The 17870-nt window shown below is 39.0% G+C and overlaps 1 protein-coding gene across 25 annotated transcripts in view; it reads left to right on the top strand.

Annotated features, from left to right (window-relative positions):
- Positions 1-17870, top strand: part of SIPA1L1 (signal induced proliferation associated 1 like 1) — a 385638-nt gene that overhangs the window by 94643 nt on the left and 273125 nt on the right. For 18 of the 25 annotated variants that reach the window (XM_045579079.1, XM_036432531.2, XM_045579159.1 and 15 more), the window contains one exon: positions 16100-16194. The exons of the other annotated variants lie outside the window; for them this stretch is intronic. The gene's annotated coding sequence lies outside the window, so the exon portion shown is untranslated. The remainder of the gene's footprint in view (positions 1-16099; positions 16195-17870) is intronic. 25 annotated transcript variants of the gene reach the window in all.

The raw sequence follows: 17870 nt of genomic DNA, 5'->3' as shown, positions 1-17870 counted from the left end.
ATTTGGAAAACAAACCTCATGTTGGGCTCACATATGCTAGAGAAGTTCAAGGCTTGGAGTTGCAGATGTTTCTAGTACAAATTGCTAGATAAAATATAAATACTTATAGTTGTGATGAAATAAATATAAATCTTCACAGAGTTTGTAATAACCACAGAATTTTTTTCCTATTAAGAATACCTTGCCAAAACCGGTTTGGTTTAGTGGATAGAGCATCGGCCTGCGGACTGAAAGGTCCCAGGTTCGATTCCAGTCAAGGGCATGTATTAATACCTTGGTTGCAGGCACATCCCCAGTAGGGGGTGTGAAAGAGGCAGCTGATCGATGATTCTTTCTCATTGATGTTTCTAGCTTTCTATCGCTCTCTCTTCCTCTCTGTTAAAAATCAATAAAATATATTAAAAAAAAAAGAATACCTTAACTTTACTTCCCAACTGATAACAAGATTCGTGAGAAATTTATATTCTGGATAGAATTTTTTTCTCCTGTCTTGTAGCATGGTTCTGCCATGTAGTCATCTTGTCATTGACTTCTGGCTACAGCCTAAAATGGTCATGCTGTCATGAAGTCAGCATCTGCTCTATTTTGAAATACTCAGTATCTTAAGAGTCTGGAAGAATATTAGAAATATATGTTTTAAAAGAGAAGTTAATGAACTGAAGCTAATTAAAAATAAAAGTACAGGTGTAAGATCAATCTTGACAATCAGTTGTGTTTCTAGGAAGCATTGAATTCATGAAACAGAATTAAAGTTGATATAGGTGTGGAGAGATCCTTATCTTCGCTGGGGGCTTATTGTGATAGCCCCAGAAAAAGAATTTTCTGAGTCTCTCATGGGAGTATCGATATTGTAGAAAGCTGGATTCCAGTGGGATCAAACCCCTGAGTTTCCGAAGTCCCATTTGCCTGTGTCCCCCCCAAAGAAGAAGTGTAGCCATGGCTTTAACAGAGCTAGAATCAGAGCCAGCGTTCAGTCCAGCATCAGGCTAGTTTAGTTTGTGTTCCCATTTGTAGTTCATCAGTCAGTCCATTGCATGAAGGATCCACAGTGCCACAAGGTTTGGAGGGAACATAAGGAAGAGCAAAGAAATAGTAACAAGACAGCCCCATGAACCAAGAGAGTGAACTCCTTTGGGGGATTATGTATCCCCACATTTTCACGGGCTGGCATTCGTTTATTCATTTTTGCTCAGTGATCATTGACCAATGAATAGAACTAATGCAAGCCCTTGAAAAACGCCTTCCATACCCAACTTCACTGACAGACACTTTCCATAGCCACCCCACCTTGACTGTCATTCATGTGTCTTCCTTTGTTGAACTCCTCACCCAGGTGGGGAATGGACTGGTGGTTCCCAGGGGAGTATGAAATTGCAGCTTCCTGGTGAAGTTGCACAAATGACATGCCCTATAAAGTCTGGCTTCCCCCTTTGCTCCTTTCCTATCATATGTAATAAAAGCCTAATATGGAATAAAAGCCAAAAGATGGAATGCCTGGAGGGACGACTGGTCGCTATGACGTGCACTGACCACCATGGGGCAGACGCTTAACACAGGAGCTGCCCTGTTTGGTGGTCAGTGCGCTCTCACAGGCAGAGTGCCGCTTAGGCAGGAAGCCAGGCTCATGCTGGCGAGCACAGCAGAAGTGGCAGGAGCCTCTCCTGCCTCCATGGCAGTGCTAAGGAGCAGCAAGCTAAGCAGTAAGGAGCAGTGAGCAGGTAGTGGTAAGGAGCGAGGGGTCCTGGACTGGGAGAGGGCAGTCACCCCCCCTCCCCCCAAGGGGTTCTGGACTGAGAGAAGGCTGGGCTGGGCTGAGGGGCCCTCCCCTACCTCCACTGCACAAATTTCACGCACGAGGCCTCTAGTTATTAATAACTAGCTAATTACAATGGTATTAAAGTTGTTAATAAAAGTTAACCCAGTTAACTTAGATTATGGTGAAAAGGAGAATCTTTTTTACTACCTTAACTATTCTATTGAATTGTGGGCTTTATAAGTTTATTGAATTTATTGTATCCTACTTTAAGCTTTAGGTGTAGGTCATTTCTGCAAACCAAATATTTGAGATTTCTCTTTCCTGTTAAATAAATCCTCAAGATTTTCTGCTTTGGTTTATTAGATAAAGACTGCTGGTGGCAAAATAATATGGCTGGGGTGGTTTTATCTTAATCCCCCATTTGCTATAGGATTTAGGCTTATTATTTAATCTTAAGAACAAAGATTAATCTTGAGGAGTATTGTTAAGTTTTGGTGGCTGACCAGGGCCACGATGTGCCTTTTAAATGGGGCAGAGAGCGCAGAGGCTATTTAAGGAATTCAGTTCTGGGTGCCCTCATTATAGCAAGATGCGCAAGGACCTTAGGCCTGTTCACTGGCCTGTCCTTGGCTGACCACTGCAGCAGCAACTCACCTTGAGCGGTTCACCTTGTCTTCAGGCTGCAGTCTTTCATATTTAACTGCTTTGATTGTTTGAAAGCTCCCTTTTTAATAATGATATGTAACTGCAATCATCTAAGTCCATTAAGGGCAGGCCACATTTTCACCTTGGTCCACCCACCATCCATCTGTTTCTAAGTATTAGCTGAATATTCATCATTCACCAGCAAAGACTTACTGAGCTGTTTTGTGCCAGGCACCTGGTGTGGATGAGGCACTGGGCTGAAAGTATAGCAGTTCTTTTCTCAAGATGCTTTCAGCTCTCCAGGGAACTTGGGACGTTCAATAGGAGATCAATGAAATTTAAATGTATTGTCTACTTTTTTTTGTTTATTTTTAAAAATATATTTTATTGATTTTTTTACAGAGAGGAAGGAAGAGGGATAGAGAGTTAGAAACATTGGATGAGAGAGAAACATCGATCAGCTGCTTCCTACCCACCCCCTATTGGAGATGGGCCCGCAACCAATGTACATGCCCTTGACCGGAATCGAACCTGGGACCCTTCAGTCAACAGGCCGATGCTCTATCCACTGAACCAAACCGGTTAGGGCTACTTTTTTTTATTATTATTATGAACACATTGCATAGGGCTTTGTGGAAAGTTTGAAAGATATAAAAAAGTTTGAAGAAGAAGAAAAAAGTCATCCATCCTTCTACCACCCAAGTAGTACCATCACCATTGTTTTTCCAAGTTTCCTGTCTTTTAAAAATGGCTTCTAAAAATAAGCAAATCATAGAGCTCTGTCCAGTAAAAAAGGGCTTTAAGGTGGAATTTGTTGGGGAGAAGGCATGAGGCCCCCAGAAAACAGTAGTGTATGCTCTGTGGGGGACTATGACATCAAACACAGCAGCCTGAAGGAAGGTTTCTGGGATTCCTCAGAAAGAAAATTTTTGGGGAAAAAACCAGCAGCAATGTTGACCTTAGATTTCTCTGCGCATAGTTCCCGAGTTACAAGTGTGTTGTGTCCTAAAACTTTGTAAAATCGTAGTTGGCATTCAAAATGCTTTCCTCAAACATTAATTTTGTTTTATGTAAGACAGAGCCTGTCCTTTAGGACAGGACATGAGAGACGATTTACAACTTACAGTGTGTCCACTGCATGGCCATGGGTTAGGGATAAGAGATAAGAGAGTTCATAGCAGGAGAAGCAAGAAGAAAAACAATTTTATTTTTGAGGGTCTGTTTGGGACTAGCACTGTTTATTTTGATATATTGTCTCATTTCATTTTCATAGCATTTGAGGAAGGGATTTTCCTTTCATTTTTAAAATGTTTTTAATTTTTAGAGAGAGAGAGAAAGGAGGAGAGAGGGAGAGAGAAACACTGATTTGTTGTTCCACTTATTTATGCATTCATTGGCTGATTCTTGTATGTGCCCTGACCAGGGATCAGACCCACAACCTTAGCATATTGGGATGATACTCTAACCAACCGAGCTACCCTGGCCAGGGTGATTTTCCTCATTTTTCTAGTTTAGTGTTAGAGAATGGATTCAGAGGCTAAGTTGCTTGTCTGGGTTACACAGCAATTGGCAGGCTTTGGGATCAGAGACCTGGGTGCCATCCTACCAGTGTGATCTCCGGTAATTCCTTAATTTCTGTCTTAGTTTTTTTAATTCTTATCTGAGGATATTTTTCCATTGATTTTTTTAGAAAGAGTGGAAGAGAGGAAAAACAGAGAGAAATATCAATGTGAGATGAACACATTGATTGATTTGCCTCCTGCACAGGCACTTGACTAGGGTGTGGGCCTGGGAGGAGCCTGCAACCCAACCCAGGAACATGCCCTCAACAGAAATCGAACCCGGACCCTTTGGACAGCAGGCTGATGCTCTATCCACTGAGCTAAAGTAGCGAGGGCTGTCTTAGTTTTTAAGACAGGGACAGTGATGATGCTTAACTCACAGGTTATTGTCACCATGAAATGAGACAATGTGCATAACGCCCTTCTCACAGTTTGGACTCAGTGCCAGTAGATGGGAGCTCTTAGGACGTTAGTTGTATGGCAGCACACACAGAGTAGGTGTCAACTACCCATCCTTCCTTCTTTCAAGCCCCCCAGCTCCTCAGGTTTCCTAGCTCTCCCCCTTGGATTTTTACAGACCCTGACTGAGGGATAAACTTCATTTGGGTTATAATGGTGGGTTCTTGGATTTGTAAAATAAACTTCATCTGCATATATAGGAACATCCCATTTCAGGGGTAGCCCTCTTGGTGAGGTCATCCTGAACATTTTCCCTGGGTGTGAGATGGGGGAAGTCTGGGCTAGAAAAGCCAAGAGCTGAGACGGGGAAGGGGAGGGAGCAGAGGGAAGAAGCAATTTGGGTATTTTCCTGTTTTAATTTGCTACCTGCCAGCCTCAGCAAGGACTGTCCCATGACTCGTGTGGCCGGGGTTTGTTGTGAGCAGAGATTAAGGGGGCAGGATGGGTACTTCTGAGAGAGATACTTGGTTCTCCAGGCATACTCGTGCTTGTTCATTCACACACAGTTCAAGCCACAGCTTGTTGGAAGCTCTCCGATGTTCAGGACACTGTTAGTCTTGAGACCCAGAGGGACCATCCGTCCTCATGATAGCGACCAAGTTGACAGATGAGTAATTACAATTTACTTTTAAGTACCAGGGTAGAGGGAAGCTGGGGGAGCTTTGCCAAATTATATTAACATTATTTTTCTGTATTTGCTTCCTCCATTAGACCTTGAAGGCCAGGGCTGTGTCTTTTGAAACTTTGTATTCCCACAGCCTAATCTTGAATGCATCCCTGAATAAATGTGTGTAAGTTCAAAGCTGGTGCAGGAATAAGTTTGTCAGTGGTGCATTTCAGCTCCCTCTGTATTTGTGGAAGTCACAGCCCTGTAAGTGGAGACCTCTGGCTTATTTGTAATTCCAGTTTTAGAAGATAGAAAGTGGGAAGTGTGACTGATTCATGCTGAGAATTTGGGTGAAAGTGGCCGTTTCATCTTGGAGTTTCTTCATGATGGAAGAGTCTCAGGGCCTAGAATTTTAGAAAGTGATTTCACAAAGTTCAGAGAAAATGTAGTGTACCTCCAAGGCCAGCAGAACTATGAAAAGGAATATGATTTCATCTAGATGGATGGAAAACTTCAAGAAACAAAAGTTGTGACTGTAGGGTTGTAAATCACACTAATGAGCAAATATGGGGCCTACTTCTGAAGAAGGCAGCACTGCTGTTTAGGGCTATTACAGAAGAAGCCAGATTTAAAAAAATAGCTTTATTGATGTATAATTCACATGCCACAGAATTAGCCAATTTAAAATGTACGGAGTTCCCGGGTGTTTAGTGTATTCACAGCTATGTACAACTATCACCACAATTTTAGAATAGTCCCATCACTTCAGAAAGAAACCCATGTCTTTTAGCTCTCACTTCCCCTTCCTTTCCCCTCAGACTTAAGCAATCACTAATGTACTTTCTGTCTATAGATTTGTCTATTTTGGGTGTTTCATGTAAATGGAATCATATAATATGTGGTCTTTTGTGAGCATGTATCAGTTCTTAATTCTTATTGCTGAGTAATACTCCATCGTATGGATATATAACATTTTATTAATTCACTTATGACATTTGGATGGACATTTGGATTGTTTTCACTTTTTGGGTGAAATATGCCTCTATTCATGTGTAAGTCCTTGTGTGCACTGTTTCATCTCTCTTGGGTATATATCTATGAATGGAATTGCTGGCTGACGTAGTAACTCTATGTTTAGCCTTTTGATAAACTGCCAGACTGTTTTCCAAAGTAGCAGTCCCTCCTCACATCCCCACTAGAGGTGTATGAAGCTTTCCGTTTGCCCACATCCTTCCCAACACTTGTTGCTGAGCTGGCCTTTTCTTTTAGCTATCCTAATGGGTGTGAAGCGGTATCTCATTGTGATATTTCATTTGATTTGCATTTCCTATTAAAAAAATAAATTTTAAAATAAATTATTTCTTCTTTCATTTAAGTTACAGTTGACATATTAGTTCAGGTGTACAATATAGTGATTAGACATTTATATAACTTATGAAGTGATCTACTTCCCATTTGACACCATAGATGGTTCTTAGAATATTGACTATATTCCCTATGCGGTACTTTACTTCCCCTCCACTGATTTTATAACTGGCAATTTGCACATCTTAATCTCTTCCCCTTTTTATCCATTCTCAGCAACCTCCCTCTCATCTGGCTGATTTGCATTTCCTTAATGACTAATGGTGTTGAGCCTCTTTTCACTGATTATCTGTTATTTATATGTCTACTTTGGGGAAATGTCTATTCAGAGCCTCTTCTTATTAAAACATTGTCTTTTTATTATTGAGTGTAAGAGTTGTTTATATATCCTAGATACAAATCTTTTATCAGATAAACATTTGCTCCTATTCTGTGTGCTGTATATTACTTTTTTTTTTTTTTAAATCTTTACCTTAGAATATGTTTTCACTGATTTTTAGAGAGAGAGAAAGAAGGAGAGAGAAACATTGATTGATTGCTTCCTGTGTGTGACTGATGGGGGATTGAACCCGCCACCGTTTGGTGTACGGGAGGCTCCATCAAACTGAGCCACCAGGCCAGGGCATCTTTTTACTTTTTTAGGAAACCTGATTTTAAGTGATGCACAAAGGAAAAAGGGCATAGAATAAGCATGGGAACAAAAGCGTAGGCTATGGCCACAAATGTATATTGAGGTTATTCCTAGGATGATCTATAGCTTGTAGGAAAAAATGTGAAATTACCACAGTTATTTTTTAAAAACTTTAAAAATTATAATACACATCAAATGCACAAATCATAAATATACAGCTTAATAAATGATCAGAAAATGAATACACATGTCATCACCATGCAGGACCAAGAAACAGAACATTCCCAGCCCCTCAGAAGCCCTCAGTGCCTCTTTGTGATCACTAGCCCTCCTCAGAAGTAACTACTCTTTGACTTCTAACACTGTACATTAGTTTTTACAAATATATATATAGAAAAGTGCAGAAAGCACAGATACAGGGGGATAAATTTTACAAAGTGACTACATTGCATAATCAGATTCAGATTCAGAAACAGATATTGCCAGCCCTTCACAAGGCCTGGTTCCCTCCTCCCAGTCAAAGATTATTCCTCAGTTCCTAACATTTAGCTTAGTTTTTTGGGGTCAGTTTGTGAACTTTATATTAACGTGATCATGCATAATATATTTGTTTGTTTCTGTCTTCTTTCCCTCAGTGTTGTGTTTGTGAGGTTCATTCAGGTTCTTGCCTGTATTTGCAGTTGATTTACTTTTGTTGCTATAGAGCTTTCTATGGTCTGATGATACCAGTTGTTTCCTTGTCTTTGACTGGTGATTAGTGCTGCCATGACCATCCCTGAGTATGTCTTTCTGGTAAAGACATCTACAGGGGCTATAATTAGGAGCGGCCTTGCCAGGCCATTCGGTATGCGTATGTATATTCACTTTAGTAGACACTGAGAAACAGTTTTCCAAGTGGTTGTATCAGTTTACATAGCCACCAGCAATTCATGACAGCTCCACAGTCTTGGCAACACTTGGTATTGCCTGCCATTTGACTTTAGCTGCTCTGGCGGGTGTGTAGAAATATCCCATTGTGGCTTTAATTTGCATTTTCCTGAAGACGAATGCAGTTGAGCACCTTTTCATGTTTACTGGCCACTTGATTCCACTTTTCGAGTAATGGAAATGTCTGGGTCTTCACTGTGATAATGGGAGTGGTTGAATATGGGCACATTTTTAGAGGAAGGCTGACAGGTTATGCTTAAGGTATGGAAGTGCTGTGAACAAGAGGAGTCAAGAATGGCATTAGGTGGAGGGAAGTTGGGATGTGGGAGATAGGAAAGGCAAAGAAGATCCGGTATTAATTATAGTCAAACCTTTGCATATTATGCATGAAATTAAAATATTGTTTCAGCATTTTATAAAGAAAGGCCATTTGAATACCAAAATAATAAAACCTCAGGATAAAAGGCAACCCTTAAAATTGGATAAATTTAGCTTTCTGAAATACTCATGAACAAGTGTTTTTTTTTTTTTTTTTTTTTTTTTGCTTTTTTCCCCTCTCATTTCTCTGATGTTGATATAGTTTTGCAGACCACCTTAGGGAATCACTGATCTGCAGCATTATGTATACTTTGGTTTTGATACTATTAATAAATGAGCATCATATCTGTCCTGAAACTTGCAGTAAGATTGATTGAGGTTAGAGTCTAAATATGAGAACCATAAAAAAACATGGTCAGAGTAGGCCATGTGTCATTTCTAGCCCAGAAATGCTTCATCTCTTAAAAAAAGAGAGAGCCAGATGCCTCCTAAGAGACATATGGTACACGTGCAGTCATAGTAAGGCTGATACTCATCTTAGTATCTTCTTTGTTATTGGGCTCTATGAAATTATTGTTTCTAAAATTTTGTGTTCAAATAGCCAAGCTCCCAGTTTTCTTTTCTTTCTTTTTTTAAAATATATTTTATTGATTTTTCATAGAGAGGAAGAGAGAGGGATAGAGAGTTAGAAACATCAATGAGAGAGAATCATCTATCAGCTGCCTCTTGCACACCCTACTGGGAATGTGCCCGCAACCAAGGTACATGCCCTTGACCAGAATCGAACCCGGGACCTTTCAGTCCGCAGGCCGACGCTCTATCCACTGAGCCAAACCGGTCCTGGCCCAGTTTTCTTTAGCAAATTGATTAGCCTTGTCTTTAGGGACAATACAGTATAGCTACATTTTAACTTTTGGATATACCACCCCCTTAACCCCCAGTGTTTAAGCTAAGGGCAGTATAAAGTATTTGGTAAAAGCCACGTGGGGCAGCAGGAGGTGGAAAGTGGTACTGCAGTAACAAAGGTGGAGATGAGTGTCGGTGACCCAGAGCCTGGTTGGCACGAACAAGCAGACTTGCCTTGAATGCCCGTTGAGGCGTACTGGTGCTTTCCTTTGAATTAGGTACCATCTTCTATTTGGCAGAGCCTTGAGACGCCTTCTCTGTGAGAATCAGTATCATTAGAAAACCTCAGAAGTGTGTAAGTGATCTCTTATGTGAAAGTGTTGCCTTTGAGTATTACCTGGGAAATATTTCGTGCAGTTTCATACTGAGCAATTTCATTACTCAAAGATACCAAATAACCTTTGTAAAACTCTGACCCTGTTAAAGAACTATGTTACTAACAACTTTCCCATCCTTGTCAACTGGTTTTATGGGACTTAATGTCTTTCTACCAAGAAGAGCACTTTAACATGCATACTCACTCCTCAGCATTTCCAGTCTGCTTTTGGCATTAGGTAATAGTGTCATGTTTTAGTTACCTGATGTGTCTGTGGTTTTAACTTGACTGTCTTGCCCTAAGGGATGGGAGAAAATAAGTGAAAAGTTCATCGCTGCTTTGTGAATCAAGTTGTGCTTGGCACAGAGCGCTGATCATTCTGGCATTCAAACAGCATTAGATCACCTTGTCTGCAGTTTGGGAAGATTCTGTGCTACCTAACACTGCAGGATTCTCCACAAACTCGAGCTGGTAAAAAAGGATGTTTATTGTATTCTGTTCTCAAATATCTTGCCAAGTTACTGTCATCAGACTCTTTATTGATAGAAAATTAGTTAGGTAAAAATCATTTTCTTTTTCATGCATGGCAGAGGTGATGAAATTTATGAGGTAGTTCATATAAGGAAAGATTGTGAGTGTTGATTGTGGACTTGAGCCCTGGCTCGAAGCAAAGAACTCTTGACTTATTCTAGAATGTTCTGTGTGTCACTTGTTTCTTTCAGTATAAGCTCTTGTATGTGAAACAATGAAAGGAATATGTGCTAGGTGAATCGGTCAGGGTTTTTGTTACAGATACTAAGATCTAGTCTGGATAGAATAAGCACAACAGGACTTACTAAAGGGGATAGGTACCTTAGCAATCATCAGGAGGGCTGAAGAAAGAGACTGTAGGCTGAGTTTCTGGGAATGGTTGCCAGTTCTGCCCTGTGGGGCCAGTTCTGGCCTGTGGGGGCCAGTTCTGCCCTGTGGGGGCCAGTTCTGCCCTGTGGGGCCAGTTCTGCCCTGTGGGACTGCCTCTCCAAGGAGCTGCTGCCCCTGCCTGGGTGGGGATGCTCCAAATTGAGAAGCCAGACCCAGAATCCCTTTGCTTTTGTCTGCCAGCAGAATGGATGCCACACTCTCTGCCACCCTGCTTCTTTCCCCAGCTCACTCCATCCTTAAGGAGTCTTCTGTGGTGTGTCTGGTTGGCACAACATAACTCATAAGTCTCCCGGTATTAAAGGGTGGGGAAACAGGAAACATAATACTTCCATCCCTCATTTATTTATTTGTTTTCATTTTTAAATCCTACATGGAAAATGGGCCAAAGACTATGGGCCTCTTGAATAACAGATGGCCATTACAACACCTATTTGAAATAACAAAACTTTTATGTATCAAGTGAATACTTGGAAATTTATTCTTAAGTTTTAAGGAAAATGAGTCACAGAAGTATGTACAAAACCACACTTTGCAGGGTTGGAAAAGCCTAATTGAAGATGTAAGTTTCACTTAGTACAGAACTGGAGGGTATATATAAACAGCTCTCTGTTTATTCTTCTGGGCTGTTCATAAATTTGCTCACATACAACTCTGGATAAGGCATCCGTCGTTACTTGCATATTTAGTACAAGGTCAAAATTACTAGGAAACTTCAGTCTGCCTCGTTTGTCACCTCCTCCAAGTCTTTGCTCAGATCTGCCTTTGCAGTGCATCATACCTGATACAGTCTATTTAAGATTGTAATCCATCTTTACTCCATTCATTCCGAACCCCTTTATTCTGCCATTCTGGTTTTTTTCTTTTTAATAGCACATACCCCTTCTAACAATATGTAACATATAGTTTGTATATTAGGTTGATTGCTTATGGTTATTAGCTCCAGAAAGGTGGATTTTTTCTCTTTTTGTGTATTCTTAGGATGAAGAATAAATAATACAAGCCCTATAGTAGATATTCAATAAATATATGTTGAATTAATGAACTTGGCAAAAACAGATATTCTTTAGGATTCCTATTAGTAAAAAGACAGATTCTGAATCCTAGTGATTATTTTATTCATTAACTCATTGGGGATAGCAGAATCATCAGTTGGAATGTAAAGAAAATAAGTAGTGTTATATACAGTATTCTGGAATCTCCTTGCCTTTTTTGGCAATAAACAAAGAACTTGTATTCAGATGAGAAAAACGATAAGATTTTTAGATATCATCAGTGGAACACATTCTTTAGCTATTAAAATCAAGATTACTAAATGATAAAAACACAGAATTTTTCATATATAGACTTGGACAGCAGCTGGTTTAAACACATGACTTAGGTTGGTTTTCATTTTATTTTTTCCCATTTATTTACTTGCTTATTTTCATTTCAACATTGTGGCAAAACCAAACAGGTTTAAGAGCATGAGGTACTGAGACAATGGGGAAAGAAGAGGGAGGAACCGAAATCTCCGTGGAGTGGAAAAGGTTTTTGCAGAGTCGTCCAGATGTGAAAGTACATTCTGAATCTTTGTTGGAAAAGCTGAGATGTGAGACAAGGAGGCACTGTTCATTAAATTAGAGTGTCTTAAAATGTTCATTTAGCGAAGCTGGTGGTTGTCTCCTAGTAAGTTCTAGGGTATACTGTAGTTTATAAAGACTAACATTGTTATTTAAAGATATATTTGACTTTTAAAATTCAAGGGAAATAAAGGTGATACTTAATGTCTTAAGATGTTAAGCCCAAAGCTTAAATTATTTGTATAACATCACACAACTAATTCATGGCAGAATTGCCACTAATTTTTTATCACAAATTTTCAGTGAAGTATCCTTACTAGGAGAGGTGTGTATAGACTGTCTTTGGAGATAATCCAAGGAACAATTGTGAATTTGTGTAGAGATTTATGTTTTAGCTTAAATTTTTTTAAAAATATACTTTTTATTGATTTCAGAGAGGAAGGTAGAGGGAGAGAGATAGAAACATAAATGATGAGAAAGAATCATTGATCTGTTACCTCCTGCATGCTCCCAACTGGGGATCTAGCCCACAGCCTGCGCATATGCCCTTGACCAGAATTGAATCCGGGACCTTTCAGTCTGTAGGGTGATGCTCCATCCACTGAGCCAAACTAGCCAAAGCTTAAAAAATTAAAAAAATCCTACACAAATTATTTATGAACTTTTCTTTTTATGTGTATTAACATGTATTTTTTTCTTTGTTTTAGTTTTGTTTCTTTGCAAAAAATGTGCTTTTTGAGAAATTGTCATTTGAAACTTGAGAACATGAACAATGAAATATCACCTTAAGGTTGTCTTAGAACTGTTAAAAAAAATCAGAGTTTTAAAGAAAATTACAGCAGTGAAATAAATCTACTTGATCTGTTTTGATGTTAAATATTATATTAGAGGGAATTAATGATAGTATAGTGAAAATGTCTTATGTAGAAAATATTTTGAATTTCACTTTGAGAAGAAAAGATTACTCTTTTTGTCATTCAATATTCTGTATAAGTGAACTAAGATATCCTGTTTTGTATCTTTTCACTTCTCGTATTTTGGAAGTGATCAATTTAAAAAGAGAGAGAGAGAGAGAGACAGAGACAGAGATAATGACTTGTATAGATAATTTGTACATACTTTTCCCTGACCATGAAGTTAGACCATACTTGTGTGGAGAAAGACAGTCAGTCTGCACCCTACCACTTCTCCAGCAGGTAATACTCTAAGCATGTCAAACTCAAAGGTGAACATGGGCCAAATAAATAAGGCAAATAAGTTTTTGTGGGCCGCAAAAAAAAAAATAAAAGGTTCAATTTCCATAGAAACATAGGTTTATTTCAATAGAGACATACAAAGGGCTGAAATAAATGACTAATCATTAACATAAAATAATAGAATATTTTAATAAAAATTAATATTTTTCTTAAATATTAACTTACCAGACACTTAATAATTGTACAAATTAATGAGTATAATACAAATTAGGTATATTTTTCTTGTTCTCCAAAAGCAAAATAGTTCCTTGTTGTGCATACCAAACAAGTCAGTACAAGACGAATGACATGGCAATTGGCTGCTAAAATATTTGCTGCTAATATTTATAAAATATATATATTTTAATATATTTTAATATATTTTATTGATTTTTTCACAGAGAGAAAGAGAGAGGGCTAGAGAGTTAGAAACATCAATGAGAGAGAAACATTGATCAGCTGCCTCTTGCATACCTCGTACTGGGGACATGCCCGTAACTAAGGTACATGCTCTTGACTGGAATCGAACCTGGGACCTTATATTCCACAGGCCGACGCTCTATCCACTGAGCCAAACCATTTTTGGCGTGCTGCTAATGTTAATGTAGAGAAATGGTGCACCTACGTGTAAGGCACATAAGGGAAACGAATGCAACACAATTATAGTAACCAGTTATTAGAGAACGTTGTAGATCATTATTAATAACTAGAGGCCCAGTGCATAAAATTCATGCACTTGGAGGCCTTCACCCTCTCGCAGTCCGGATCCCTCAGAGGATGTCCACCTGCTGGCTTAGGTCTGTGGCAGTTGGACATTTTTAGCGCTGCTGCTGAGGCCAGGAGAGGCTTCTACCTCTGCTACTGCACTTGCCATACGTGAGCTCGGCTTCTGGCTGAGCGTTGCTCCCCCTGCATTGAGCATCTGCCCCCTGGTGGTCAGTGTGCACCATTTTGACTGGTCATTTCACTGTTTGGCCAATTTGCATATTTGCCTTTTATTATATAGGATTATGTAATAAATCTTGTTACTCTTCGCTTAGAACACTTCAGGGCCTCCCCATGATCTATAACAGGGTATTGTAAAAATTAAGTTAGGAAATTTTTATTAAAATTTTTCTTACATACCATTATATTGGTTGAGCTGTCAAAATATTCATTGTGGGTCTGATGTGGCCTGTGGGTTGTGAGTTTGACATGCTTGCTCTAAAGGTTCTTATTTTGTAATCTTTTATGTAAATCCTTTCTTTTATAATACATAGTCAAGTGTGACTTATCATGTGACTGAGTTATGACTTTATTTTTATATGCTCCAAAATACTGTTTCCACAATTGATAAGTGAGCAGGGCATTGTAGGAAGAATACTAAGCTGGCAGTCAGGAGATCCTGACTTAACATTGCTTGTAAAATGAGGGTTTTACTGTGGTAAATGGGATATTGAGGTCTTTTCCAACTCTAAAAGCTTATGATCTGTATTTGTTCATGATCTGCTTAGTGCCTCTACCCACATATTTTCTAAAGTTTAAACATACAAACAGATGTATGCTATTTCAGGTTTCATTGTCTCCACACAAAACAGTTCCCTGGAGATGAATATTTTGGGAGCCAGCACCCCTTGCTTTTGTCTGGTCAGTGAGCTTCCTGCATGACTACCAGAGGAACGAGGCGAGAACTTGCTGAATAGTCCCTGGTGGCTCACAAAAGGTCCTTTTATATGAGACTCAGATTTTGAGACAACCTCTAAGACATGAGGACTTTTCATATTGGGCCTGGAATCTTTAGTAGGTAATGGACAGTTGCTAACCCTGAGCAGTTTGGCACTTGCAGTCCCAGTATTACTGTTGGAAGTAGCCATCTGAGCTTTGATTGCCTTGTGCTTGCAGATTTTTTTGTTGATTTTGGGTATAAATGTAAGGAAGCCTTTGGCAGATGTGTGTACAGCAGATCCTCTAATAATGTTTCATTAAAATGTTGATGCGATGCCTAGAAACTTAAATTTTATTTGAGGCAAAATTGGTCGTATTATATGTCATTTCACTTAAAGCTGCAGAACCTATCGGTGACGTTAATTGAGGACTTACTGCACACGATTGTTTTACCATGCTAGTATCACATACCCATGCTCTTTTTCTCTTGGAAGGCGTGCATATTGTTTGTGTGTATTTTCAGTTAAATCTGTATCACATCAGCCAGTTTACTAGCTCTGGGTGGAGATGCAGAAATACCCTATTGAATTATTGAACTCTTATCCTAGCCTGGCAGGGTTGTGTTTAGCAGTTTACATATGGTATGTGTTGGCAGGCATGCGAGTGACTTTGGGTGGGGAAGAAGTGCAGCTTGGGTAACATGGCTGGGCTGGAAGCCCCTGCTCCAGTTACGCTGCTATTGTCGCTTAGCACCCAAGAGAGATTCACTTGTCATTTTTCATAAATCATAGCTCCACGGTCGGAGATAGTTCTGAAGTCCCTGAATTATTTTGTGATTCCGCACTCATTATTTTTCACATCTTCTGGATTTGAAGTTTTGAAGAACTTGGCAGTTTGCTCAGATAGAATAAGCCAAGGTACTCCATTAAAGACTTATTGTGAGGCTTAAGAAAGCCTTTATTCCTCTTTCATTTCGCTAAGGTATGACAGTATTGGAGCAGATGGAAGGCTAGAGTTTGAGCTTCCGTTGTGTGAAAACTTCACCAGCCAATTGGCTGACTCTTGGTGGTAAGACAGGAAGAGCCACCCACATTTTCCCTTTTGGATTTGAGTCACAGAAAACAGGTTTCCTGTAGAAACCATTTGGCTTCAACAAGTGTATGGAAATTTCATCTTTGATTATATTGGTGTTTTTATCTTCATCGGGCATGTATTTCAAATTAATATTTTCCTCTTTTCAATCTATAGGTTCATTTTCAAATTGCAATCTTCTGTAGTATTGACTGTAACCTAATTTCCAAGATTTTTATGTCAGAGGTAGATCAAAAGGACTATACTTTCAGGTAAGGATCTAATTTTCTTTATATTAAACAATACACAGCTACCTTGGCAGAAGCTAAGAGTTTCCCTTACCCCTTTTTACATGTATAGGTGGCAAATTGAATTTTCCAGACAAGTTTTCTCCTGTTTGGGATTACCTAAGAGGTGTCAGTAGGGTTGGCTAAATAGAATATTTAGAGAAGCTATATGTGGTGTCAGTTAAAACATATTCATGTCCATTTAAAGTGGCTTGTAAAACTATAAGTTTTTATTTCTTTTAGGGGAAGGAAATCATCCTTTCCTTTAATATCTGCCATTTTCCTTCTAGATTGATTAATTGATTTATCATCTATCCTTTCATGTATTTTCTATATATTTAAAACTTAAAGACATAGATGGTTTTAAGGTTAATTTCTCTACCTTTGTAGCATCCCAAAATATTTATAATAATCCTGGGCATGAGAAAATTAGAGAAAAAGATCTGTACTGGAGATAATTTATAATTTATAGGGTTAGAACTCATAAAGGAATTTTTCCAGGAGGAAAGGGAACTGTGAAGTCCAAAAACAAACACCCTCCCTCTCTCTCCTTCAAGAAAAACACCCCCAAAACCCACATAGATTGTACAGAAAAATTGTGCTGAGTTGGGATTGTCGTAAGTATTTCTGGATGCAAATGAAAGCACATTTCAGAAGACTAATATATCAGCTTTTTAAGCAATTACCTAATTTCCCTAATTTATTTTGAGGTAGTAAGTCACTTCTAAATTAGTTTCTATACCTCTTTTTTAGGCTGGTGACTTTCCAATTTTAAAATACGTGAAACTCAGTTTTAAATGATTGGCAATTGAGCGAATAATCCAAAAATCACTTATCAGTAATGTATTGTAGGTTATCTCTTATAGCAGATTTAGCTTCCTAACTACACTGCCAGTTAGCAGGATTTAGTCTGGAAAGCATTATTAGCACACCAGCAAAGACAGCCCTGTGGGGAGGAACTAGCTCAGGGATTGTAACACCACAGATGATGTGTAGACATAATTTCTTTCCCATGCACCCTGAGGTCAGTCTTAATCAGAGCTTTGCAGTAACTTCTTAACTAATTTCCCTGCATCACTCTTTATAAAGCTGGTCTTGTTACTCTCTGCTTAACACACTTTAGATCCTCCCCATTATCTATGGCAGTGATTCTAAAACGTTTTGGTCTCAGAATCCCTTTATATTGTTAAATTGTTGAGGCCCCACGAAAGCTTTTGCTTAGGTTGATTAGATTCTTCACTATTGACTGTGTTAGAAATTAAAACCAAGAAAAATTTACACATTGAATACTACTGTGCTGTAAAAAGGAAAATTTTACCCTTTGAGACAGCATGATGGACCTGGAGAACATTATGCTAGATGAAATAAGCCAGTCATAGAAAGACAAATACCATATGATTTCACTCATATGTGGAATTAATGAACAAACTGAACTACCAAGCAAAATAAAGAGACTCAAAGGTAGAAGATAGAGAGCAGGCAGACAGCTTGGGGTGGTAAGATTGGTGAGGTGGTGGAGGGATTGAGCAAAAAAGAAAAAAAGAGAACTCATGGACATGGACGACAGGATGGTGATTGCAGGGGTAGGGAGATGGGTGGAGGTGGAAGAGGGCATAGATGGAATAAACAGTAATGGAAAAAATTAAATTAAATTAAAATTA

The sequence above is a fragment of the Pipistrellus kuhlii genome, unplaced genomic scaffold (assembly GCF_014108245.1).
Source record: "Pipistrellus kuhlii isolate mPipKuh1 unplaced genomic scaffold, mPipKuh1.p scaffold_m20_p_1, whole genome shotgun sequence".
Classification (NCBI taxonomy): Eukaryota; Metazoa; Chordata; class Mammalia; order Chiroptera; family Vespertilionidae; genus Pipistrellus; species Pipistrellus kuhlii.
Note: the sequence above shows the minus strand (reverse complement) of the source record. Positions and strands in the feature narration are given on the sequence as shown.